Genomic DNA, 26,089 nt, shown 5'->3' on the forward strand with positions numbered 1-26,089 from the left:
CCAAGGCAGTGGCCTGCAGCTGTGGCTCCACTGTCCCAATAGCTCGGACTCCGTGGGATTCAGAATAAACAAGTCACAGGACAGATGCGGCCCCTGAAGAAAAGCGTAGGGGCTTTGAGGCACCGAAGAACTTAGGCTTGTTTTTAGGGAACTGAAGAACCAAGACTCCAGACTAGAGAGGGTTGTCTTTAAAAAATCTAAGCAGTAGTTCTTTTACAATTTATTTTTCTACAAAGGGACAGAGCAGAGAGCCAAGGCTCCGAGGTGAGCATTTGAACTGTGCCCTGCCCATCCTGACCCTGCTTTACGTAGTCCCCCCGAGGCCTGAGCAGTCTAGGAATTATACTGACTCACACCATTTCCTTGTCTGTCATACAGGTGGCTATCAGCTGCCTTCATCCTAAAGTGAGCCATCTTGTCTCAAGCACGATGACGTGTCCTCTGTAACGTCCCACCCAGGAAAGTCTTCATTATTTGACCTGCTCTGGTCCAGACAGCACAGAATACTAGCTGGGGGTGGAGACAGCTGCTGCTGTTGCTGCTTCTTCTCCTTCCTCCTATTCCACAGTCAACATTTCTCTTTTCTCCTTTTTTTCCCATTTCTTCTAATCCTATTTTTTTTCATTCTGTACTTTGAAGCACCTTGAATTTATCTTCTTTTACACTGATTCAATTTTTTGGCACAACAGCTTTTTTCTTTTTTAATACTGACCATGAAATAAATATTCATCTTGTCTTTGTTTCAGTTTACTTGCAAACCAAGCTTGCTATGTCCTTCTCACTTTGATTACAATCCAATCTATTTTTTTTTATCCTGTTGCCTTTCATCTCAGTGAATTTTCATCATTTAACTTGACTTATAAATTTTACATTTCAAATAAATACCTTTAAGTTTCAAATTAACCCTGGCTATCTTTTTATTTTCATATTTACTGCTTATGTCCCACAGGCACTATTTATTCTCATATATATATAAAGACTCTTCTTGGTGGTGAGGAGATTAGGAAACTTTTTTTTTTTTTTTTTTTTTTGTAATCAGGAAAAACCATGCAGAGGAAGTAATGCATAGATTGGTCAGTAACTTGTGAGTTTTAGAATGCTGATAAAAGCTAATGTAATTGCATTATCCAACTGGTGTTTTAATAAGGAGCAGAGATATCTGTGGAGAGTTTAGTTAAGCTACTCCATAGTATTGCTGTCTCGGCATCCATTTTGTTTGGTCTAGTGGCCTGCAATGACCTGAAACTGACACTAGCCCCCTCATGGAAGCACAGGTCCTAGAAGGCAGCCCACAGGGTCACAAGTAAATGTAGGTTCCTGATATGACTTCCCAAAGGCCCTTGTGATCAGCAGTTTTCCTTGACTCCCAGTTCCTTTCTTTATGTGCCTTTTAGAAACGACCCCCACTTTGGCTTAACCACACCCTTCTGGTTTGAATTGACCAATTGGGCCTTAGGCCCAAAATATTTCGCTCACAGACTCTAAAAAAATCATGTGACTTAGAAGTCCTGCCTGTTTGAAAATGCACCTGCCTTGATCTGGCACATAGCCTTTTTCTAAGCTACTGATGTGGGGAGAGAGAAAATTAGCCAAGATAGTGTGTTCAGACTCTCTTGCCCCATGTTTTGTAAATAATGAATGTAATAGCTGAGGTACTTTGTAGCACTGAGCATGCGTGTCACAAGGCACTCGCTTGATAATGAGTTACTTTGTGCTGTAGGAATATATGAGCTTCACCACGAAGGCCCCGGTTGCTCCGCATTGAGGCTACACTGGAATGACATCATGGTTGTGTTATATGAGGTTATGTTTTGGCTATGTTTTGGTTATGTTATAGTTATGTTGTGGCTGCTGCTATGGCAGCTGCATCAGCTGGGAGAAAGGCTGTGTTATGGCTGCCATGCCAGCCAGGAGAGAAGAAATGTGTGTGTAGTTCCTATGGCTCTTTCTAGTCTCCTATTACCTTTTGGCTCACACCTTGCCTACCCTGGGTTTAGCGAAGAGTGAGATACAGCGAAACAATTGGCACTGTGAATGGGATCAGCAATACAACTGAGTACTTCTTTCAAGACCTATTTGTAATAAACCTCTATTTTGACTTCTCTTGTGGCCTGTGATTAAGCCATAACTCATCATTTGATACTCTGTGCTCCACTTAATAAATGCTAACTTGACAAACACATAAGAATCTCTTTTTGTAGTAAGATACTTAAGTACACACACATATTAAAGTGGTTTAAATTGGGATGGGTGATTTTTTGCTTCTGTCTAAACACACACACACACCCTGTATATTCTCACCCTGCTTATTTAACTTACATGCGGAATACATCATGTGAAATGCTAGGCTGGATGAAGCACAAGCTGGAATCAAGACTGCTGGGAGAAATATCAAGAACCTCAAATATGCAGATGATACCATCCTTATGGCAGAAAGTGAAAAAGAAATAAAGAGCCTCTTGATGAAAGTGAAAAAGTAGAGTGAAAAAGTTGGCTTAAAACTGAACATTCAGAAAAGTAAGATCATGTCATCTGGTCCCATCACTTCATGGGAAATAGATGGGGAAGCAGTGGAAACAGTGCAGACTTTATTTTCTTGGGCTCCAAAATCACTGCAGATGGTGACTGCAGCCATGAAATTAAAACATGCTTACTCCTTGGAAGAAAAACTAGACAACATGTTAAAAAGCAGAGATATTACTTTGCCAACAAAGGTCTGTGTAGTCTAAGCTATGGTTTTCCCAGTAGTCATGTATGAATGTGAGAGTTAGACTATATAGAAAGCTGAGCAGCAAAGAATTGATGCTTTTGAACAGTGGTGTTGGATAAGACTCTTGAGAGTCCCTAGGGCTACAAGGAGATCAAACTAATCCTAAAGCAAATCAGTCCTGAATATTCATTGGAAAGACTGATGCTGAAGCTGAAGCTCCAATACTTTGGCCACCTGATGGGAAGAACTGACTCACTTGAAAAGCCCCTGATGCTGGGAAAGACTGAAGGCAGGAAGAGAAGGGGATGACTCAGGATGAGATGATTGGTTCACATCATCAACTTGGATGGACTTGAGTTTGAATAGACTCCAGGAGCTGGTGATGGACTGGGAAGTCTGGTGTTCTGCAGTCCATAGGGTCACAAAAAGTCAGACAGGACTGAATGACTGAACTGAACTGAATTGAACACACACACACACAAAATCTGACAATAAAATACATTAGAACTAGGAGTAGATTCGTGGACTTTCAAAAGTAAATGTCAAATTGACTTCAACATTTTAGCAGTGTTGTGGGCATGGGGTGGAAGGGTGGTGGGGAAGGACTGAAGCATTTTCATAAAATAAGAAGTTATAAAGCAATCAGTTTAGTTCAACTAATATTTTGACATTTTTTGACTAATAGACACTTTTTATTCTTTAATGTTTCCAGCTTTTTTGGCTTTCTCATCAGATTACAAAATAATTTTTATATTAAAGTGTTATTTATAAATAATTGGATAAAACAATAATAGCAATTATGAAAATAGAAGGAATCTGGTCTTTGGTTACCAGGCAAGTGAAAATATGCTGTCATTGACTCTGTGGCAGAAAATACATTTTCCTTCATCCCAGCACTATTTGTAAGAATATATTCCCCAAGTAGTTAATAAATTACATCATTCTTTACATTTGCTAATCTACAAAATGGCAATTAACAAAGTCAATAATCTATGAAATGGGAATAACTGAATTCAACACACTAGTAGGGGCATAGGATATAGAATAGGATTATAAAAATCGTATAGGCGTATCTGATAGATTTGTGAATTTATGGTCTTTAAGGTTATGGATTAGTTGCTCAGTTATGTCCAATTCTTTGTGACCCCATGGACTGTAGCTCACCAGGATCCTCTGTTCATGGGAATTCTCCAGATCAGAATACTGGAGTGTGTTGCCATTCCCTTTCCCAGAGGAATCTTCTTGACCTCTTCTTGACCCAGGGATTGAACAAGTATCTCCTGTACTGCAGACAGATTCTTTCCTGAACCACCAGGGAAGTCTCTTAAATCTTTAAGTCTCTTACAAAACACTTTCCCCAAGAACCTAACGACACAGAAATATCTCTAACTATTTCACTATAGATAATAAGTGTAAAAGCAATATGAAAGGTCACGGTAGGAAGAAGAGGAATTGAGCAAAGAAGGATTGCAGGAGATAACTAGGAATTGTGTTAAAATTCTTGGAAGAACATACAGAGGTTGTATTTATAGATATTTCATTAAGAAAGATATTATGAACACAGAATATATAAAATAAAATAATATGAGAGTATATGCCAGCATTTTACTTTTAAAACATTAGTATGATAATCGTTTTCAATGGCAACAGCTTACTAAATTGCCTAATCCACACATAACACATACGTGTTTTGCTATAGCTACAGCTGACAAATCAGGCGTTGCAGAAATATAGGGGAAGAAGACAATAAAACAACTCAAGAAAAAAAAAAAGATTTGATTGTTTTATCATGTTCATGTGTCACATACCTCCACACTACAGAGGGCTAAGGAATCAGCTATATTTCTGAAAATAAATGATAGATTGATAAATTGAATCATATTGTAGCTAAGAATTATTTGGTCATATACTCTATTATGGGTTTCTAATATCATTTGAGAAAAAATGCTATAACAACCTGTTCTACTTGATTACACATAAAATTTACATTAATTCTTGAGACCTAATTATGAGACAGATTCTATGTTCAGGGTCTTGCAAAAGTCATGACTGAGAGACTGGTGAAAAGGAGACAGAAGTAAGTTAGTGAAGAATTTCACTAACTTAATAAGACTCCCAGAAGAATTTCAGAGTTTGAATATTTTTATGTCACACATGACAAGCCACCAGACCATTGGCAAAGGGGCTCTTAAAAGTGATAGAATAACATGTTCTATGAATGTGTCCGTGCGTGCTCAACTGTGTCCAACTCTTTGCAACCTCATGGACTGTAGACCACAAGGCTCCTCTTTCCACAGGATTTTCCAGGCAAGAATGCTGGAGTGAGTTGCTATTTCCTATGTCAGGGGATATTTCCAAGTTATAGATTGAACTCACATCTCCTGCACTGGCAGGTGGGTTCTTTACAACTGGTGCCACCTAGGATATGACAATAAATATAATTCATAACTAACATTCACTGGGTTCATGACTACACAAGCAGAAATTCTCATGGACATCACCTCCTAAGACTGAACAGCTTTTACCATCAAAGAGTTGCCAGTTTTTCAGTGAAAATCCCAAATTATATCTGATATCATGCTATCTCAAAGATAACAGATACACTACTTGTTGCAAGTTGAACACATGGAAATCCTATGATGTGAGAGGGACAGTGAACACTAATATAGATATTAAAATTGGATTTGGTTTGACCATTCTTTTGGCCCTTGGAAGAGTGAGAAAATACTTCCTTAAATGCCAATTATTTTAACAAAGTGATCCATAAAAAATTGATTACTTTCAAGAAGCCATTTTAAAGGCAAATAAACATAGCCTAACCCATTCATAAGAAACCAGATACCTTAACAAAAAGCTATTGAAAGGCAGTATTTAAGATAATGAACTTCTTTAGAGACATTTCCCTTATAGTTGAGTTATAAGGAGCAACAAGTTAAGTAACAAGAGTGACCCTCAAAAAGTAGTTTCTAAAAACACAGTCTCTGAATGTTTGCATTTCTATACTTGAAACTCTGGATTTTGTTCCTATGGATATTCTAGTACATGAGAGAGAGAGAGAGAGAGAGAGATAAGTTAACTGGAATTATTAATAATGAGTATGTAAATCTGAATTATACTACTCCTGGAAGATTGATTATCAAAGCAAATTGGTTAATAGACTCAAAAAATAGGTAGTTGTCCAAATCAAACTAGTTACTTTATAAAGATTTTATGAAGAAGAGACTAGAGAAGACTCTTGAGAGTTCCTTGCACTACATGGAGATCAAACCAGTTAATCCTAAAGAAAATCAACCCTGAATATTCATTGGAAGAACTGATGCAAAAGCTGAAGCTCCATTACTTTGCTCACCTGATGCGAATAGGGGATTCATTGGAAAAGACCATGATGCTGGGAAAGATTGAAGGCAAAATGGAAAGAGGCAGCAGAGGATGGCATGGTTGAAAGTATCACCAACTCAATGGAATGAAATTGAGCAAACTCCAGGAGAGAGTGGAAGACAGGGAAGCCTGGTGTTCTGTAGTCTATGGGATTGCAAGAGTCAGATACGACTTAGCTACTAAATACCAATAACAAAGATTTTATGATAGTCTCTGTTGTTGTTTAGTCAATAAGTTGTGCCTGACTATTTTTTGACCCTATGAGCTATAATAGCCTGCCAGTTTCCTCTGTCTATGGAATTTTCCAGGCAAAAATACTAGAGTGATTTGCCATTTCCTTCTCCAGGGTATCATCCCAACCCAGGATTGAATCCATGTCTCCCAAATTGGCAGGCAGTTTCTTTACTATTGATCCTCCAGGGAAGCCCATGATGGTGTCTAGTATTCACTAAATACCTTATAAAGGTTAGCTATTTTAAGTGCTACTAACACAGATCTATAGCTTCTTGTCTCGGTTATTACCACAAAGGTTCTCTCATTTCCCCCCTCACCATATTCAGCTTCTTATCACCTTATCCTCAAAGAAGATTCTACACAATTCCAGGAGCTCTCAAACAGCTTTCTACTCTCAAAGAACCACAGGTAGAATGTTACTTTAATACCAAAACCTTGTAACACCAGCAAGCCCCCCATCACACTTAAGCTCACCTCTTTTTCTACAAATTTGTCCTATTGCTTCTTATCTCAGTGGAAAGCAAATTGCAACATATCTCTTCTGGGTGCTGGCTCCATCAATCACCCTTCATATTTCTCATATCTTCACACTGTTATTCTGCTGTTTTTCTCTTTAGCTCACAAAAATGCTCACATCTCTATCCTACAGAGAAATTCTCTCTCCCTAGTATGACATGTTCATCTAAAATATCCTTGCTTTTCCCTAGGACTTTTATTTTTAGAAGAATAATTATACTGCAGATTTCTCCATTTTCTCATCTGCTCTTTATTATTTAGCATATTTATAATTTAGTTGTTCCCCTAGTAATCAATTCATTCAACATGTTAAATATTTATTTTGGCAAATCCTGAGGATATTTCTTATAGACTTTGGATTCTAACATAGTTCACTCCCTATCAAGGGAGTGCTACTCACCTTTCCCTAAGATGATCATCTGATAAAGTTGTAAATCTAACTTCTACCATGGAAACTCAATTCTACAATGGGTTTCTAGAGGGAAGTTCTACTCTGCTACATTCAACTCCTTCCTTGTAGCTTTCCTTAATTTCCACTGTCACCTCAAGCTCAGAAAGTCCAGAGTCCATACTCTTTCATCTTTCATGAAATTTTGCTCCTTCAATGTTAACTCAATGAACACAACTGACACAGCTGTCTAAATCAGGATTAAAACAACATTACTCCTATCCTTCTGTCTACAGTTGTCAAGTCCTACCACTTCTGTATTTAATTTATCTCTACCTTTTATATTTCGTGTGTGTGTGTGTGTGTGTGTGTGTGTGTGTGGTGGTGGTACCATATGGGATCTTAGTTCCCAGATCAGGGATCAAACACATGCCTCCTGAAGTGAAAGGGTGCAGTATTAACCACTGGACCACCAGCGAAGACCCTTCTGCCTATTAGCTCTACTATCACTCTATTCTCACTGATCTCTCATTACTTTAGTCTGGGCCTTTCAAATCTTATCTCTATCTCAGTGCTCACCTAATCAATGAACGCAGTTTAGTGCCTTGTATAACCTTCTAATTACATTCAAATTAACGTCTATACTACTTAATACAGGTTCTTTATCTGGTTGTAAGTTCTTTTATATCCTCACTCATCTCTATGTATTTCCTCAAGATTTTTGATGGCATCACAGAACTTCTGGGTTTTCTTGGATATACCATGTGTTTTCAAAATGTCATACATTTCCATGTTCATCCCTTGATTGCAATGATTATATTCTCAGTAAAATGCCCACTTCAATCATTTCCTCCCCCCTTCTTGGAAAAATTCACCTTTATTTCTAAGGCCTAGTTAAGGTCCTAACTTCCTAGGAAGAATTTGCCATTTAGTCTGAAACCACCCTAGAGCTCATTATTCCAAACTGCATACTTTATAAATGCTCTAGTCTCACATATGTTATGGTACATAATAATTACTTTTAGTAATGCTGATTTATTCACAACATTACTATTACCATCCTCTATTTTAAATCCCTACAAAGAATAGGGAAAATTTAACTAGAAATAAAAATGGGTTAATCTCTTAGTCCAGGTCATGTGATGTGTCGGAATTATACACACACACACATATGTATATTTATAATTGTGTATATTTATGCAATGAAGTAATATATATATATAGTGTTTTGTGCAATTATGTATACTTATGTGTTATATATAATAATTCTCCACTCATAACTTTTTTTTCGGTAAGGATTTTAGCTTTAGAAATATTGACATATCTCAGCTTAACAAAAAGCTTATCTCTTCCTAAATAGAAAGGACTTTGTCACAGAGTGTGTTACTGCAGATTCTCCAAGAAGCAGACTCCAAGGAAATATTTTGCAAAAATTGTATTAGAAGATATCCTAGTCAGAGAAAACGGAGAAGTAGCAGGAAGAAGCTGGGCCAGTCATCAAATCATAATTTAAATTTGATCCAGTGAAGCAGAGAAAGAATGAAAACTGGATGAAAATATTGATGCTAAGTTTAAGCAAGGCTATTGGGGATTTCTTGAGCAAAATTCTGTAACTCCCAGGAAGGGACTCATTTATCGATTCATGCTGCACTCACCTTTGCTTCCACACAAACATGATGATATATTTCCAAGTATAGCATTCAGAATCCATGTTCATTTATTCTCACTCTTTTTAGATGTTTGAGAGGTGCATTATCATGGCCACCCACTGTGGCAAAACTGGGAAACAAACACGTTCTCCTGAAGTAGTTATCGAATGGGTCAACTGGAGCGCTGTAAATATCAGCCTGTTGCCAATGATCAATTTATCTCATCTTTCATGGGAAGCACATTACAAAGTGTAAAAAGATTTCTTGAAGTTGCATTGCAGTTGAAGCCAGAAATACTGAATTTTAGAATGAATTTATCCATCTTCATGAACTGTAGAATCCCTTAATCAATTTTATTCTCAGTTAACTTGTATCATATTCTCTAATAGGTGCTCATTTATTTAAAAAGTTAGTTGACACATTTCTTCTGAGTAGATATGTAGGTTGATAAACAAACACAGAGACACTCTTATTTCTATATACAGTAACATTTTCAGGAAACTAGGGTTTCAGTCCTATATCTGTTAAACTATCATATATATATATATATATGTATGTATATCTGTTCAGTTACTTTTCAATAGAGATGTGATTGCAGTATTTTTCTGAATACTGCAGATAGAGGGAAACTCGATCCTCTAGATAATTAAAACAGCTACATATGTCTTAGTCCTAAAGCTGAATGATGTAAATACCGTTCATATTACACCTGATTTTTTTTTAATACAGGGCTATTGTTTCCATAATACATAAGGGAAACTAAAGAAGAAACAAAATCATAATTTCTTTCTCATAACTTGATGAACTATAAGAAAATGCAGCTTATCTTATCATAAAAATTTAAGGCAAACCATCATGATGAATGCTACAAGTTAGCACTAAGGATCTTGGTAAATTTCAGACAATCTGTTCAAAATATTTTTCATTACACATATTCACTTTGCCTCTCATTCTTCCACCTGCTCAAACAAGATTAGCACTTGCTAATAAAAATAAAAACAAACAATTGAGAAAGAATCAAACACCGCTGAATTTATTAGGATAGAGTTGTTTCAGCTAATGTCATTACTTATTCTAAACACTACACTTATCCAAAATAAGGGAATTTTCTTTAAAAGGGTCTAGAGAACTGTCTGATTTTATACATTCTTGGATCTGACATGTTACAGCATAAATAAATAATGGTAATTTCAGTTCTAGTACAACTAAAATTTCATTTCTAATATGATTTCATTTTATTAAATGATACAATTAAATATTTAGTTGCTTACTTACCAAGAATTCTGAATATATAAAATAAACATCCCATTTGGGATATAAACTATTAACATGTAAATGGCCAGTATTTACATTTTTTCTTATTTTCTTTCCTAAATTATTCCAATATACTTGCATATAAGTTACAGTCTATCCATGCAAAAAATTACAATGGGTAAATTCACGTTCATCACTGATTGTTTCAATAAATTACTGTGTTCATACTTTATGTGAGAATATGTTCTAGATTCTGGAGACAAAGCAATAAACTGAAGATAAATTCCCTACCACTAAAAATGAAAGCTAAGATGCACACTGGTTTAAAAATATAGTACAAACTATGGAGGAAGCATATTTGAAAGGAAATCTAGGGGAAACCTCATTCAAATGAGCAAGTGATAGCTTGACTGGTTTTCTCTAGACTGAAGAATGAGAGAGAGAGAGAGAAATGAACAGAAGGCAGACATACATACACCCAAGATGGAACCCACCCTTTTGTATAACCTAATGATGGAAATAGAGTTGCACCACTTTTGCCACATTCTATCTTTAGATTATAGTCAGGAAAACCACACTTAAGAGGAAGGAAACCAAGTTTGATTTGTTGAGAGACAGAATAATCAAATAAATGTGACTAGGCCTATAAAACCATTATCATTCTTTCACTCTCTACATTTAATTGGATTTCAGGAAATTTGGCTTTCTTCTTTTTTTTTTTTTTTCTGTTGTAACATAATTGGCATATACCATTGTATATGTTTGTTTATTTTTATTTTTTTTGTTTTTATTTTTATTTTTTTTGAGACATTAACTTTTCTTTTTTTTGTTTTTTTAAATTTTAAAATCTTTAATTCTTACATGCATTCCCAAACATGACCCCCCCTCCCTCCTCCCTCCCCATAACATCTCTGTGGGTCATCCCCATGCACCAGCCCCAAGCATGCTGCACCCTACGTCAGACATGGACTGGCGATTCAATTCTTACATGATAGTATACATGTTAGAATTCCCATTCTCCCAAATCATCCCACCCTCTCCCTCTCCCTCTGAGTCCAAAAGTCCGTTATACACATCTGTGTCTTTTTTCCTGTCTTGCATACAGGGTCGTCATTGCCATCTTCCTAAATTCCATATATATGTGTTAGTATACTGTATTGGTGTTTTTCTTTCTGGCTTACTTCACTCTGTATAATCGGCTCCAGTTTCATCCATCTCATCAGAACTGATTCAAATGAATTCTTTTTAACGGCTGAGTAATACTCCATTGTGTATATGTACCACAGCTTTCTTATCCATTCATCTGCTGATGGACATCTAGGTTGTTTCCATGTCCTGGCTATTATAAACAGCGCTGCGATGAACATTGGGGTACATGTGTCTCTTTCAATTCTGGTTTTCTCTGTGTGTATGCCCAGAAGTGGGATTGCTGGGCCATAAGGTAGTTCTATTTGCAATTTTTTAAGGAATCTCCACACTGTTCTCCATAGTGGCTGTACTAGTTTGCATTCCCACCAACAGTGTAGGAGGGTTCCCTTTTCTCCACACCCTCTCCAGCATTTATTGCTTGCAGATTTTTGGATCGCAGCCATTCTGACTGGTGTGAAGTGGTTCCTCATTGTGGTTTTGATTTGCATTTCTCTAATAATGAGTGATGTTGAGCAGAGGTTTCCAAACACCAGGAAACACTCTCCATTGTATATGTTTAAAGTGTTTATTTGATCCATTTGTATATTGCAATATGATTATCACCATAGGGATAACTAACACCTCCTTCACTTCACACAACTATCTTTTTCTGTGTGTCTGGTAAACACACAGAAGATAAAGTTTTGCTATTCACCCGCTCGTTCTTGTTTTCTATCAGGCCTTCATGTGTTGGTTGCTTCCTTTTACCCAAATCCACAGCTTCATACAGCAACCTGTTCACCCTTTAGATTTTTATAGTCTGTCTCACCTGTGTCATTTTTATGCCTATGGGAGGGAAAGGCTCTCTGTTACCATTCTTTGTTATTGCATATTGAAAACACTTAAAGTAGATTAAGAATGGTATTGCATTCTTGTGTGTACTGATTAATAATATTGCACTAATAACATAATGGCACTATTAGTATTGCACACATATTACACAAGTATATAATGTACAGGTATTTACTAATAGAGGAGTAGTGATGAATTGACTGAAGCAACTTAGCATGTAGCATGCATGCATATTAACTAAATAAAATGGAATCAAGGCTATTGACAACCAACCTGAAGCCTTCATCAACTAAAATCTTCTGAGTGCTTCCCCCTTAAATCTTCCTCCTTTCCAGAAATTCTGATACCTATTTTTGTGAATTATGTTGCCTTTTAAAACTGAGCTTGACAACACTGAGGAGAGAAAGTAGTACAAAGAGAAATCATGACAGTTAGTGCTTGTCTTCATGAAGTCTTTACAATGGCTCCTTTTATAAATAACCAAATGATATATTCAAGAGACTCCTAACATATGACCTTATGAATAGAGAAAACACCACAAGTACTTTAGGATGGCAGACAAGGTTAATTATACCTAAACTTAAAAATTGAAACAAACAAATAAAAAACAGCTAAGAACTTAGAGTTTCCTGGGACAAATTCTCCAGATGTCTTACTTCCTTTTCTAGAGAAACAACTTCAAGTTCTAGCAAAAACTAGTAGGTTACACTTTAAGCAATATCTCAGAGCAAAAATAGCCTAGGATCTTTATTCACTTTTTTCCTTTATGATTTTTTTCTGCTTCCTCTCAGAGAAGTTCTCATCATGCCAACTTCCTTATTTAAATTCCTCTGACTTCTCCTCTACTCTCATGCCTACCACCTCAGCCAATGCACAAACTCCTCCTTCCTGGTACATGACCCCAACTTTGTCTCTGATTCCCTCTCATTTCCAGTCCCTTGCTACCTTCATTCCACCTCTAAAACTTGTCACCAACAAATTGACACTTGCCATCTACTTCTACACATGAGCTGCTTCAACTGCTGACCTTCAACACTCCCTGAAAGGAGTTCAGGGTGGAGATCAGGAATGAAACACTCTGTCCTCTGGGAAAACTGGCAGAAAAGGTCTTTAGATAGTTATTTTCAGGAGGCAATAATATTATGAGCCCAGTTCTTGCATCTTGTCATATCTAGAAAAGCACTAAAATCCTTCATGGTGATGTCTGTTCCTTGTGACTATCAGTAAGCTTCTGAACTCCCAAAAGTAGAGGCTCAGCAGCCATTGCCTTCTTTTTCCTTCCTGTGGTGTCCTTCCCAGGGGATAGGCAGGATCCAGTCCCATTACTTCATGGCAGATAGATGGGGAAACAGTGGAAACAGTGACAGACTTTATTTTGGGGGGCTCCAAAATCACTGCAGATGGTGACTGCAGCCATGAAATTGAAAGACATTTACTCCTTGGGAGGAAAGTTATGACCAAACTAGACAGCATATTAAAAAGCAGAGACATTACTTTGTCAAAAAAGGTCCATCTAGTCAATGCTATTTCCAGTAGTCATGTATGGATGTGAGAGTTGGACTATAAAGAAAGCTGAGCACTGAAGAATTGATGCTTTTGAAGTGTGGTGTTGGAGAAGATTCTTGAGAGTCCCTGGGACTGCAAAGGATATCCAATCAGTCCATCCTAAAGGAAATCAGTCCTGAATATTCATTGGAAGGACTGATGCTGAAGCTGAAACTCCAATACTTTGGCTACCTGATGTGAAGAACTGACTCATGTGAAAAGACCCTGAGGCTTGGAAAGATTGAGGTGGGAGGAGAAGGGGATGACAGAGGATGAGATGGTTGGATGGCATCACTGACTCAATGGACATGAGTTTGAGTAGACTTCAGAAGTTGGTGATGGGCAGGGAGGCCTGGTGTGCTGCAGTCCATGGGGTTGCAAAGAGTCAAACACGACTGAGTGACTGAACTGAACTGAGTGATGGATTAAGAATGTTATAATATTCTGTTTTTCTTAAACTCTGCCTGCTGCTGCTGCTGCTGCTGCTGCTGCTGCTGCTGCTGCTGCTGCTGCTGCTAAGTAGCTTCAGTAGTGTCCAACTCTGCAACCCCATGGACGGCAGCCCACCAGGCTCCTCCGTCCCTGGGATTCTCCAGGCAAGAATACTGGAGTGGGTTGCCATTTCCTTCTCCAAAACTCTGCCTATACCTATATGAATTGACCTTTAGCAAAATTCTCTTTATATTACTTAGAATACAATGTCTGCTTTCTATAGGGTTTCTAACTGATGTAATAATTAAGAAGGCAGATCTTAGACCCAGATGAACTTGAGATTTTAAGCTAAGCTTTATGTTACTTAATAGCTATGTGACATGGGAAATCTTCTGAAGTTCCCAATGCCTCAATTTCATCTTCTAACATACCTAATAAAAGTTTGCTAAGCATCCAACACTGTTTAGGCACTGAAAAATTTACAAATCAATTCACACAGCCCTTAGTATATTCCCATAATGCTGATGAACTATTGTTCATTTTTGATAGTTTTCAGTAGCCAATGAACTCATCAGAGTTTACAGTCATATGAATTGAAATCTCCTGACCCAACAGCACATGCTTGCCCACTGCCCTGGATTATAGTGCCTCCATCAAATCACTGATGTGAGAAATCAATATATTCACAAAAGTAAAGAGCTTAGAGATGCTCTAAGCTCTAAGATGCTCTATGTCTGTCCTTAGTAAATGTGAGTTCTTCCAATTGATGATTATAATTTTCTCTCCTACTGAAATAATTTAGCCACAGAATAAAACTAATATATTTGTTTCAATAACAAGTTTTCTCCTAACTAGAAATGAAAGTTACTTTGGGGGAGGGGACAGGGGTATTACAAACATTTCAATTTAAAAGTTAGTTTTAGTTTTATCAGATTGCTTCCCTGATGGCTCAGCTGGTAAAGAATCTGCCTGGAATACATGAGACCTGGGTGTGACCCCTGGGCTGGTAAGATCCCCTGGAGAAGATAAAGGCTGCTCACTCCAGTATTCTGACCTGAAGAATTCCTTGGGGTTGCAAAGAGTCAGACACAACTGAGCAACTTGCACTTCACTTTATCAGATCATCAATGAAAAATTCCTCAACAAATTTGAATTGTGCTCTGCATAAAACTCTAAGTTGACTTACAAGAAGGCATAAAAGAGTTCACATACAGTGTATAGCTGTCTTTAATAATGTCAAAGCATTTTAATTAGAGCTTTTACTTGTGAAAACATAACATCATTTTTCTGCCTTTTCTGTGATATATATTTTTTAAAGAGCATCTTGTCAGTATGGCAACACAGTAAGGCTTCACTCACAAATTTCTAAACCACTAATTTATAATGCAAATTTTAAAGAATATAGATTCTTTGTCTCTTAGTCTCTAAGAGAATAGAAGCCTACATTCTGTGGGGGCAGCACAGGGCATATTATTCCAAGTTATAAGATGGCAATAGAGAAAATTTCCTTTGACTGAGACCAACTAAAAAATGCAGATGACCTATGAAACTCCCCACCCTATCCCATCCCAGCTCTGTTTAATTTTTTTTAAGTTTTTAATTGGAGGATAATTACTTTAGAATGCTGTGTTGGCTTCTGTTGTACTACAATGCAAATCAGTCATGATATCCCTTCCTTCTTGACCCTCCCTCTCTGCTCGCATCCCACCTCTCTAGGTTGTCACAGAGTGCCAGGCTATTTAACAGCTTCCCACTAGTTACCTATTTTACACATGATACCGTGTACATGTCATGCCACTTTCTCAATTCGTCCCACGCTCTCCTTCCCCTGCTGTGTCCACAAGTCCATTCTCTACGTTTGTGTCCATTCCTTTCCTGAAAATAGGTTCAGCGGTACTATTTTTATAATTTCATATATATGTATTAGTATATATTTTTCTCTTTCTGACCTACTTCACTCTGTATAACAGACTCTAGCTTTATCCACCTCACTGCAACTCACTAACTCTCAGCTCCTAAAATCTCTCCAGCCCTTGGTCTTGGCCTGTGCAATTTCCCTTACTGCCTAACAACAAAACCAACTGCTATCAGCTTATCCATCTGGTGTGATATTTTTCCTTAACATAGATCAGGCTATTAGAAATACACCTGAAAGCTGGGAGGGAATGACTTCCATTAGATGTTTCAAAGAGTGCAGTTTTGTCTATCTCCTGAATAGGATCTATATGCTCACATTCTGGCTGAGTCAAACACTATGCTCAAGTTTTTTTTGCTGAAGGCTGAACATTTTTTATTAGAATCACTAGTGTGATACTGGGAGAAGGCAGTGGCACCCCACTCCAGTACTCTTGCCTGGCAAATCCCATGGACAGAGGAGCCTGGTAGGCTGTAGTCCATGAGGTCGCTAGGCGTCAGACACGACTGAGCAACTTCACTTTCACTTTTCACTTTGATGCACTGGAGAAGGAAATGGCAACCCACTCCAGTGTTCTTGCCTGGAGAATCCCAGGGACGGGGGAGGCTGGTGGACTGCTGTCTCTGAGGTCACACAGAGTTGGGCACGACTGAAGCGACTTAGCAGCAGCAGCAGCAGCAGTGTGATACTGGCCCAAGTTCTCAACTTCAGAAAGTTTCAGTTGTACCATAGTCAATTAAGAAATTTGTTTTTGTTTACTTACAATGCAAATAATTAGATGAGATTTGCACTCATCAAGGAATTGTCATAGTACTTTAAAATGTAGATATAATTAGATAAATAATTATAATTACTAAGATTATGAGATAAAAGTAAAAAGAGTCATGGAATTTCAAATTAGAAGGGATATTTAAGTGGTATTTTTAAAAATTATTTTTATTTTGAGGAATTAATTTGTATGATCTTTCTTGGTGGAGAGTGTGTCTTCATATGTATCTTCTAGCTCTAGGAAAAGTAAATTTAGTGCTAATGGCTATATAGCTGTTAAGCAGCATATACACATTAAATAGCTTCTGTAATTTTTATCAATTGGTCTTTTTTTGTTTTAACCCTTCAAGCTATGTATATAAAAGGCATGGCAGTTTTCCAAGTGAAGAAAAATGAAAGTACAAGTGTGCTGTTGTGTCTGATTCTTTGTGACCCCATGGACCATAGCCCGCCAGGTTCCCCTGCCCATGGGATTTCCCAGGCAAGAATACTGAAGTGGGTTGTTGCCATTTCCTCCTCTAGTCTTCACAACCCAGGGATCAAACCTGCATCTCCTGCATTGACAGGTGGATTCTTTAATTGAGCCACTTGGGGAGACCTTCCAAGTGATGTTTTAAAAATATTTGGAATATTTATTTCCCTACTTCATGTTGTCTGGCTTACTAATTCTTCCACTCTCCTCATCCTTTCCCTAAAGAAAACTATCTTTCCTCAAAGGCAACATCCATACACTCCTTTAAATATTCTTTATAAGATTATTATTTATTTTGCTAAGACTGTTACAAATAAAATAGCCTACAATTTCCTGTCATTATTTTTTAAATGTAGTAGTCAAAATTAAGTGTAACATCCAGGTATAATTTGAACAGAAATAGTATGAACAGAAATAACACATACAAAATTGAGTTCTGTTTAACTTCAGAGATTGAGCTTGAGTGATTAGCCTTCTTGAAAGCCACATTACAGGTTAACTTATCCTGAATTTACTGAGCTGTGAATCCTGAGATATTTTTGTCATATGCTGATGTTAGCTCAGTACCTATAGCATTTGCAATTTGGATATAAGTATGGTGCCCTCCATGTGCATATCCCTAATGCAGTTCATTTATTCAATTCAGCCGATCATTACAGGATATAGCAATCATTTCTGGATCATAATTTTTCTTCATTGCATTCACTAGCCTTTCAAGTTTTCAACGACCCATGCATCTAATGAACATATTAGATTCCTCCCTATTTGCTTATCCAAGATACTGATTAAAATGTTGAACAGGACACCACTGAAGACACAATTGTGAGGCCGCTATCCGAAACAGTATTAGTCTTCCAATCCGTTTTGGTATTGTCTACCTTTTAATGACTTATTAATGGACCTACTTAATGGTCCTTGCATTTAGACTTTCAAATAAAGTGTGTTTACTGACAATAAACAGTGAGCCCATTTTTTAAAATTAACTTTTCATTTTTTAAGTGTTTTGACTGCACAATGCAGCATGTGGGATCTTAGTTCCCCAATCAGGGATTGGACTTGTGCTCCCTGCAGTGGAAGCATGGTTTCTTAAACACTGAACCATTAGGAAAGTCCCTTTATGGCAGTTAGTTTTTTTTGTTTTTCAGTGTCTTGGGGGGCATGCCACATGGCATATGAGATATTAGTTCCCCAGCCATGGATTGAAAGTGGAAGGGCATGCAGCGGAAGGGCAGAGTCTTAACCACTGGGCCACCACAGAAGTCTGAAGAATGTTTCTTTTTATTAAAAAGACTTCTTAAAAAATAATTGCCTATCACATTTCTTATGTGGCTTTCCTTGAATATCTAAAAACAGAAGTAAGAAAGGAGATGACAGAGTTTTAATAAAGTGTATGTTTATGGCTCACTCTAACCTTCAGCACCTGACAAACTTGAATTTATGTCTATGGTTATATGTATATGGAAATAAATGCATTTGGGAGATTAATTATGATTACACATATTAAAAGTTTATTATAAGCTTCACAAGGCATTTTCTGTCCCCTCCTAAAAAGGCCATCTCTTAAAGCTTGAAATAGTCTCCCAATTTCAATATATCCAAGATGGAAAAATTCTGATATTTATCAAAAGCACCAGATGATCAAAAGTGATAGGGTACATTTTTCCAAGGGAAAAGTACACATACATATTAGAAAATTACCTTTAACTCATGATATAGTCTGCTTCAAATATAGTTGAAAGGATTGTTGAATTCTACCATCCCTGTTGCAGTTCACTTTGAACTTAAACAGTCCTGTACCAAAGTCTTTGTCACTTACTCTGTGACTTCGGAGGGTCCTTGAGTTTTGCGCCTTTACTCTAACTGTGACTTTGGAAGGTACATGAGCAAGAGAATTCCAGAGAAAAGTATATTTCTTCTTCATTGGCTACACAAAGGATAATGACTGTAGGGATCACAACAAACTGTGGAAAATTCTTCAAGAGATGGGAATACCAGACCACCTGACCTGCCTCCAGAGATATCTGCATGCAGGTCAAGAAGCAATAGCTACAACTGGACATGGAACAATGGACTGGTTCCAAATTGGGAAAGGAGTACATAAAGGCTGTATATTGTCACTCTGCTTATTTAACTTATATGCAGAGTACATCATGGGAAATGCCAGGCTGGATGAAGCACAAGCTAGAATCAAGATTGCCAGGAGAAATGTAATCAATAACCTCAGATATGCAGATGACACCACCCTTATGGCAGAAAGTGAAGAGAAAATAAAAAGCCTCAATGAAAGTGAAAGAGGAGAGTAAAAATGTTGGACTACAAGATCAAACAAATCAATTCTAATGGAAATCAATCCTGAATATTCATTGGAAGGACAGATGCTGAAGCTTCAGCTTCAGATGGCCAGTACTTTGGCCATCTGATGGGAAGAACTGACTCATTGGTAAAGACTCTGATGCTGGGGAAAATTGAAGGCAGGAGGAGAAGAGGATAGCAAAGGATTAGATGGTTGGATGGTATCACCAATGCAATGGACATGAGTTTGAGTAGGCTCCAAGAGTTGCTGTTGGTCAGGGAAGCCTGGCATGCTCTAGTCTATGGGGTCACAAAGAGACAGGACTGAGCAACTGAACTGAACTGAACTGAGCTTTGTAGGTTTGGATTTTCTCATCCTTAAAAGTAAGATATTATATGTTGATTATGTGTGTGTGTGTGCTCAGTTGTTCGACACGTCTGACTCTTTGCAACCCCATGTACTGTGGCCTGTAAGGCTCTGCTGTTTATGGAATTTTCCAGGCAAGAATACTGGAGTAGGTTGCCATTTCCTACTTCCCAACCCTAGGATCAAAACCAAGTCTCTTGCTTCTTCTACATTGCCAGGCAGATTCTTTACCACTGAGCCACCTGGTAAGCCCTTCATATTTATATATGACATATATATATATACAAATATTTTAAAATACATATTTGTAAAGACCTATCTTACAAATATTTGTAAGCATAAAATATTAGAATTCATGTAAATGAGTGTAACACTGACAGAAGAAGAATATAAGAAATATTTTTCAATGTGTTCTCAGAACCTTGTGGTTGTTTTTATTTTATTTGTAAAGGCTGTTTCATGCTGTCCTTCTTTCTCTCCTGTTTATAAGAAGATAGGGCCCAGGAGCACCTTCTTCTATCTTGGAAACTGGTGGAAATATCACAAAATATGGAGCACACCCAAATCCAGGAAAAACTATCATATTTTAACTGCTCATCTGATCATATCTTTGCTGTTAATTACTGTATAAAATGTGTATTAGAAGGTTTAATGTTTGAGGACTCTTTATGCGATCCCTAGAGGGCAAGATAATACCTTGAACATAGTAAACTTAACTTGTTCATTGGATTTAACAGATATTTTGCCAGTGATACACTGAAAGGTGCTGTTTAAAAAACAGTATCTCACATTCTATAGGTATAAAGATAGAAAAATAAAAACAATAGGTGCATAGGAAACTACTAAGACAAGAGGAAATTAATTTGGCTTGAATCACTGTTCATTTGAAAATGGTCAAATACAGAAATTAGCTAAGTATATACACTGATTGCAAGCTGGTCAAATTTATACCATGATTTGTATAAATACTTATATTTTACTTATATTTTATTCAATTTCATAAAAAGAAGTTTTCATAGCTTAGGTTTCAAATCTATTATTACTGAAGAGTAGCAGCGTACATGTGTAAGGAATCAGTCCATTCAGTCACTCAGTTGTGTCCGACTGTTTACGACCCCATGGATTACAGCACACCAGGCTTCCCTGTCCATAAGCAACTCCTGGATCTTGCTCAAATTCTTGTCCATTGAGTCAGTGATGCCATCCAGCCATCTCATCCTCTGTCTTGCCCTTCTCCTTGTGCCTTCAGTCTTTCCCAGCATCAAGGTCTTTTCCAATGAGTCAGTTCTTCACATCAGGTGGCCAAAGTATTGGAACTTCAGCTTCAGCATCAGCCCTTCCAATGAATATTCAGGACTAATTTCCTTTAGGATTGACTGGTTTGATCTCCTTGCAGTCCAAGAGACTCTCAAGAGTCTTCTCCAAAGAAGTGAAGAATAGGATTCATAAAGTTGGAAATAGGCAGAATTCTCCAGATTTGGGGTTATATTAGAATGTAGAACAATATATATGGACACTCTAAGCAGCATAATTCTTTCAGAAGTCAAAGGCAAAATTCTTTATGATTTTTCTTGATGACTCTTAGCATAATGAAACATCAAAACCTTTATCACAGGACCAAAGAACTCAGATGATTCAGTGCTAAACTAGCTTCTTTCAGTAAAGATCATGCCTTGAGAATATATAGCACACATTACTGAAATAACTATGATGAAAGCGCAGTCCCAGGTATTTCTGCCACTGTTTCCAAGCACCACATGCTTATACCAAGGAAGTCACCCTTTAGCCCCGGATCTTTATCTGTCCTTTTAACACTGTGAATTAGACAAGCTTATTTCAGAATTATCAGAATTTGTATTCCTTAATCCATGAAAACCCTAAGAAACCTGCCAGTTGCCACTTTGCCTGGCCTCTTTCTAGTGCTTTATTTACTTTTCAAACATTAAAAAATGGTACAGTGTGCTTTGAATTATAGATGCTAATTTAAAATGGCAAAAGTGAAAACTCTAGATCATTTATTTATTCACATATTCAAGAAGAAATGCTTGGCTCTTACAACACAGATAATCATTTCTATGTCTGCCTCTCCCCACAAAGAGTTTTCTTAATCTACTGTTCTTCATTTACAATCTTATTTCCAGAACACAAAATCAGGCATGGAAGATGCTCAGTAAATGTTAGGAGAACTAATTAAATGAGTTCTCAAAATGAATTTCAAAATGCATAACTTCTGCATCCTACAGGATTGTTCTAAGTGTCACAGTTAAATGAGACCCTATATTTAGAAATTTTGCTAATTTAAAGGCACTTTACAAATGGAAGATCAGTACTGTCTTGTCTTGAATATGGGTTCATTAGTTTCTACAATATGCCAGTGGAGCTGTATATCTTCACGAAGCTCAAGAACAGATCTTTGCAGCATTCTTTCTGCTCTCACTCACAACCCAAGCTGGATTCTCAGACTTCCCTGACTGTACTTTATAACAAAGCAAACATACTTTTCATTCATTTCACATATTCTGCCCTTTTCCACCTCTGTTCCTTTACTTAAATTGTCCTTGACATTTGGAGTAAACTAATCCGTGCATCCTTTCCGTTTCACAGTCCCGTCTTCCGTAGGCACTCCGTGAAATTTTGCTTATTCAGAGAGCAGCCTCTCATTAAACCAGGCTCACAAGCCTTCTACTCACTCATCAGAGAGAACAATCAATTCTAATTTACATGCAAAGGAATCTATGGCCAGCAGTGCTGTGGGAAACCACAGTTTTGCCTTTCACAGTTTTGAGAAAACACTGAATGATATTTAGCCCCAGATTTCAAATCTGCAGTTTTCATATGCTTGGTTCATTTTGGTTCACTTGAAGGATCAGAAAAAAAGTAAGATATCTTTCAGGCCATGGCATATACTACAGAGGAAGACCATCTGAGATCTGTCGGTTTTCCTAATACCCAGTATATGATTAGGTCCAAGCCCAGAATTCATGCCCTTGAAATGATGATAGTTCTTTTAAGTTTCATATATGTCTGTGATAACTGATGACACTATATGGGAAAGCATAAGTGCAGAAAGCTTGCTATATCAAGTCAGTAAGACCAAGACCACCTCGTTCAATGCATAAGGTAAAGATGGAGAGATTATCTTAAAAATAATTGATGCTGAAGCTAGCAGGAGGTCATCAGGAACATTTCTGAAGCTAGCACATTCTAAGAATTTTATTTAATTTTGCAGTATTTTGTGTGTGTGTGTATAAATTGTGTGAAATGATCTCATTATTTATTAATTTGCTTGTTTACCTATCCCCAAAAGCAGTATCATGTGACACATTTTAGATTACTTTTCTGCTTTGATGAAATAGATGAATGTCACTCACAGAAGACAGTAGAGAGCAACTTCAGTTTCATCACAAAACTTGATATAACTGTAAAGTATGAATTGCTTTATCATTCATTAGAAATATTAAAGTGATACAAAATACTACTGGTAACAATTTACATTTGTTACTTAGTATGCAAAGCAACCTTAGGACATGGCTCAACTAGTTTTCAATTTGCTAAAAAATTACTTCAATCAAAAGAAAGAGTGTCATGATTTTCATTGACTATATATTAAATCAAAGTGCTATGAGATCCATAGTCCAGATTACTAAAAATGAAACATGTTCAGATACACTGAATAGTCCAGGCTATCAGGTATTGTTATGTCCAACTACAAATGATAAAACCAATACTGATGCTTTTTGTGTAGGTCTTTCAAAGTGGTAGCTTTGAAAGCATTACATACATTAAATAAAGAAACATCCTAAACTAGGCAAAAAGGATAAAGCAAACAAATCCTCTGGTTCTCTTTTTTATTTCATTAATACGATTTTCACTGAGATTTCATACACAAATTTTTGAAGTGAGCTTTGAATTAAGATTGATGTGAAAGTACTTTTTACACATTGCCGTCCATCTAAGCTTTCAGGTTCATTTTGAAAAAATGGCAATAAAGAAACTGTACAGTCTGTACTGAACATAATCCCTGTGGGTGTCAGTGTGCCAGCTGGGAGTGTGTAATAGCTTTCCAAAGCCAAGAAGCAAATCTGTATTGTCACATCTTACATTACAGAATTCATACTTAAGTACATTCCTTGGAGAATGACTCTTCCTTATGTATAACTGTAAAATGTGCATATATGGATCTCTAATTATCAGAGTCTTCTGTCATGGTTTTGAGTTGAGAACCTTCCGGAATGTTAAAGAAACATGGCTACGGAAAAAAAAATGCGAATCAGTAGTTGGATGCTAAGCAATAATCTAATAACCTAGTTATATCCAAATTATACTGAATGGATAGGAGTGTACACAAAGATGGAAAAAAAGAGGAAAACAAAACCAAATAAATGCTTGTAATGAAGCTTCAGCATCTTTTTTATAGAAAAAGGTTAAAAATACAGAAAAGGATTAGCTTATTAAATGTTAGCAATATAATTTATATCATTGTTGCACTGATAAATAATAGTTTTCTGATAAAAAGCAAAATGTATTTTACCTATATTAGTTAATACACAATAAAATAATATATGAGTCTAACTCACTTATATACAAGTGTATGATCATCCCTAATGAATAAAATTAATATGAATTCTGAAATATCCATAAAGTAAAAATAAATGACCACTGTTTTTATCCCCAAAAGTCCAAGGATAAAAATATATGCTATTTATCACATTGAAAGATTAAAGAGGAAAATTATAAAATATTACTTTGTGAACTCACAGAAAAATAACTCAATCACACTTAACAAAATTTAAGAGTTTTTTTTTTTTTTTTCCCCAGCAAGCTAAGCATTTATTGGATATTTTTTTATCCAAATAAAGATCTTCCAATAAAAGCCTACACACTACTTAAGATGCCATTTTTATTTCACTGGGCAATCTAGAGAATTTTTAAAATAGACATAAAATTTAAAATTAAAAAGAAAAAATATTACTAGCAGTTGAGGAAATATTGCTATATAAAATGTCTTTGATAGTTCATTTATCATTAGAATCAGTATGAAAGTCTGACTCTGCTCAAACTCATGTCTATTGAGTCAGTGATGCCATCCAACTGCCTCATCTTATGTTGTCCCCTTCACCTCTTGCCCTTAGTCTTTCCCAGTATCAGGGTCTTTTCCAATAAGTCAACTTTTCACACAAGGTGGTCAAAGTATTAGAGCTTCAGCTTTAGTTTCAGTCCTTCCAATGAATACTCAGGGCTGATTTCCTACTGGTTTGATCATCTTGCTGTCCAAGAGACTTTTAAGAGTCTTCTCCAACACCACAGTACAAAAGAATCCATTCTTCGGTTCTCAGTCTTCACTATAGTCCACCTCTCACATCCATACATGACTGCTGGAAAAACCATAGCTTTGACTAAGTTTGCCTTTTTTTTGTTTGTTTCTTTGACTATGTTTGCCTTTGTTGGTAAAGTGATGACTCTGCTTTTTAATATGCTATCTAGTTTGGTCATAGCTTTTCTTCCAAGGACGAAGTGTCTTTTAATTTCATGGCTGCAGTCACCATCTGCAGTGATTTAGGGAAAAACTAGAGCTTTTTTCAAGAAAATTGGAGATACCAAGGGGATATTTCATGCAAAGATGAGCAAAATAAAAGACAGAAATGGTAAGGACCCAATAAAAGCTGAAGAGATTAAGAACAGGTGGCAAGAATACACAGAAAAACTATACAGAAAAGGTCTTAATGACCCAGATAACCATGATGGTATGGTCTCTCACGTAGAGCTAGACATCCTGGAGTGTGAAGTCAGGTGGGCCTTAGAAAGCAGTACTAAAAACCAAGCTCATGGAGGTGATGGAATTTCAGCTGAGCTATTTCAAATCCTGAAAGATGACACTGCTAAAGTGATGCCTTCAATATGCCAGAAAATTTGGAAAACTCGGCAGTGACCACAGGGCTGGAAAACATCAGTTTTCATTCCAATTCCAAAGAAAGGCAATGCCAAAGAATGTTCAAATCTCATCAATAGGGCTCAAATATAGTTCTGTGTGGAAAAGTTTTGAAAAATGCTGCAATTAAATATTCTACTTTTGAGGGCATGCTGACCAGGAAATTGTCTTTTTGAAAGTAGGAAGCAAGCATAATAATTTGAACAACTTTAAATGTTAGTTACTATGTAACAGTACTTTTTTGGTCATGCCACAGTTTG

Source organism: Ovis canadensis, chromosome 16, assembly GCF_042477335.2.
Source record: "Ovis canadensis isolate MfBH-ARS-UI-01 breed Bighorn chromosome 16, ARS-UI_OviCan_v2, whole genome shotgun sequence".
NCBI lineage: Eukaryota > Metazoa > Chordata > Mammalia > Artiodactyla > Bovidae > Ovis > Ovis canadensis.